The sequence below is a fragment of the Triticum dicoccoides genome, chromosome 2B, assembly GCF_002162155.2.
Source record: "Triticum dicoccoides isolate Atlit2015 ecotype Zavitan chromosome 2B, WEW_v2.0, whole genome shotgun sequence".
NCBI lineage: Eukaryota > Viridiplantae > Streptophyta > Magnoliopsida > Poales > Poaceae > Triticum > Triticum dicoccoides.
In genome coordinates this window covers 486,617,584-486,619,967 of record NC_041383.1, presented here as the reverse complement: position 1 = coordinate 486,619,967, position 2,384 = coordinate 486,617,584, and positions in this window count along the sequence as shown.

The window sequence follows — 2,384 nt, the reverse complement described above, 5'->3', positions numbered from 1 at the left end:
CGCCGGCGCCCGCCGCCGCCTCGCCGGCGCGCCCGTCCGCCCGGCCGTGCCGGCGCCTCCCCGTGCTCCTTGGCCGGCCCCGCCCCTCCGCGGCCTGGCCGCGCCTCGCTGGCCCCGCGCCGCCGCTGGCCCTGCTGCCCCGCCTCGCAGCTCCGGCCACCGGAGGCTTGCCGGAGCCCGCGCCCTCCGCCGTCCCCCGCGCCGACTCCGGCCTTCCCCTCGCCGCCGACCTTCGCCTCCGGCTAGATCCGGGCAGGAGCCGCCCGGATCCGTCGCCCCGCCTCCGATCCGGCCACCCCGGGCCCTCCTTCGTCATCTCCGGCGATGAACTCCGGCGAGATCCACGGCGCGTTGACTTTTCCCCCGAGGTCCAAATTTTCGCCTGTCCCAGATCTGTATAATTTTCATGCCATGTTCGACCTGCTGTATCTCCATGCATGTAGCTCCGTTTCGTGCATGTAATATGTCAAATTGTTCGACTCAACGAGTACATCATTTCATTCCATTGCATCATATTCATTTGAGGTCATCTAGATGCCCGAATCATCGTTGCAAGAGTGCTTCATGATGTTAATCTGCTGAAATTGTTATAACGAGTTCTTTTGTCATTTTTTCCATGATTGATGTGTGCATCCTATGAGGTTGATGTCTTCATGTGTTTTGAACTATGCCATGTCTTCTTTATAATGGTGCTTACCATGTATTTTTGTGATCAACGTGGTGACTAGCACAAGCATGCAAACTAGGCATCGTGATGTTGCTGATTTTAGTCCTTGTTCTGCTGTTATTTTGATGCCATGTAAACTTGATGATACAGAGAGATCCATGCATATTTTGAGATACTTCAGTAAGGATGTATTGACCATGTGGTTGTTATCTATCCATTCATGCTCTTGGTTGCAATTATGGAGTAGTCTAGCATGTCATTTTTGTGCTCTACTTTTGCTTCAAAATGTTTCCTGGCAGATTGTTTACATGTTATTCAATTTTGCCAAGGTTGTTGTAGTTGATCCTTGCATGCTATGAACTTGTTCTTGACTTGGTTTGTTTCACAAACATGTCTTCTTGATGATGCTATGCTTATCTTGTCATGCAATGACTTGTGGTGAGTGAATCGAGCTTGTTAAGTAGTGTACTTGCTGTTGCTGTTTCGCTAGGCTGAATCTGTTATTTCGTGATGCTATGTAAACCTGCTTCTACTAGTCATTCCATGCATAATTTGGAGATGATCACTAAATATGTTTTGATCTACATGTCATGCTGTATCCATCCATGCCCCTGGTTGCATTTATAGCTTGCTGTAGCTTGTTCATATCTTGCTCCAAAGTTGCTTGATAATGTTGCTGTCAGCCTGTTAACATTAAGTTCAGTTGTTACCATGATTGTTGCTAGTGTTCCATGCACCCTATGGACTTGCTCTTGCCATACTTAGCTTCACAAACATGCCTTCTTACTGTTGGTTGCCTTGCCATGCCATGTTTTGCTCTGTAGTGAGTTGCACAAGCTCATCAACATGCCTTCATAATTCTGTTTCTGCCATGTATGAATCTGTAATATAACTTGCTATGTTTACATGGGTGCCATCATATTTTCTGATCCTTTTTGGCTTATGGTCAGTAAGAGACTTTTGATATATGCATTTAGTAGGTTCATGCCATGCCTTTGTTTGCCATGATAAGTTCCTGTAACATGTTGTTTGATAGCTCTAAACATTGCAACCTGATGTTATTTTCTGCAAAGTCTGAATTGTTATTACTTGCAATCTTACCATGTGTGTTTGAGCATGTTCTAGTGATTTCTAGAGATAGCTCAGTGTTCATGTTTTGTAATGCTTTACCTGTACATCATGCCCATGTATTTTGTTTTCATATTGAGATGCTGTAGCATGTTGTTTTGATGCTTGCAATATGCCTAGTTGCTGTTTTGGACAGCTTGTCCTTTAAACTTGTTTCATGTGTGTGTGTTGAACCGTTGCTCCGTTTTGAGTGTGCTCTATATGAAACTTGCTTAGAATTGCATGTAGCTTCATATTATCATGTTGCATCCTTGTTTTGAGGTGTTTGCTTGATGTTTGTATGCATTTTGCATCAATGCCATGTTTAACTTGTTTTGCTCATATCTTCTAGGTCGTAGCTCCGAACTAAATGAACTTTATATGTAACTTGACTAGAATCTCGTATAGATCATCTTTGTGCATCTTAACTTGCTGTTTAACAACTTGAACTTAAGGTTTATTCAGATCTATACCAATTTCGAAATATGCATATGAGGATTTACCGGAATTGTTATATGTTGTTCCCGGCCTCATTTAAACTTGCCTTGATGTGTTGCTCTTGTTTGCATCATCTCTTGCCATGAGTAGCTTCATGTAGTTTTGTCATGCA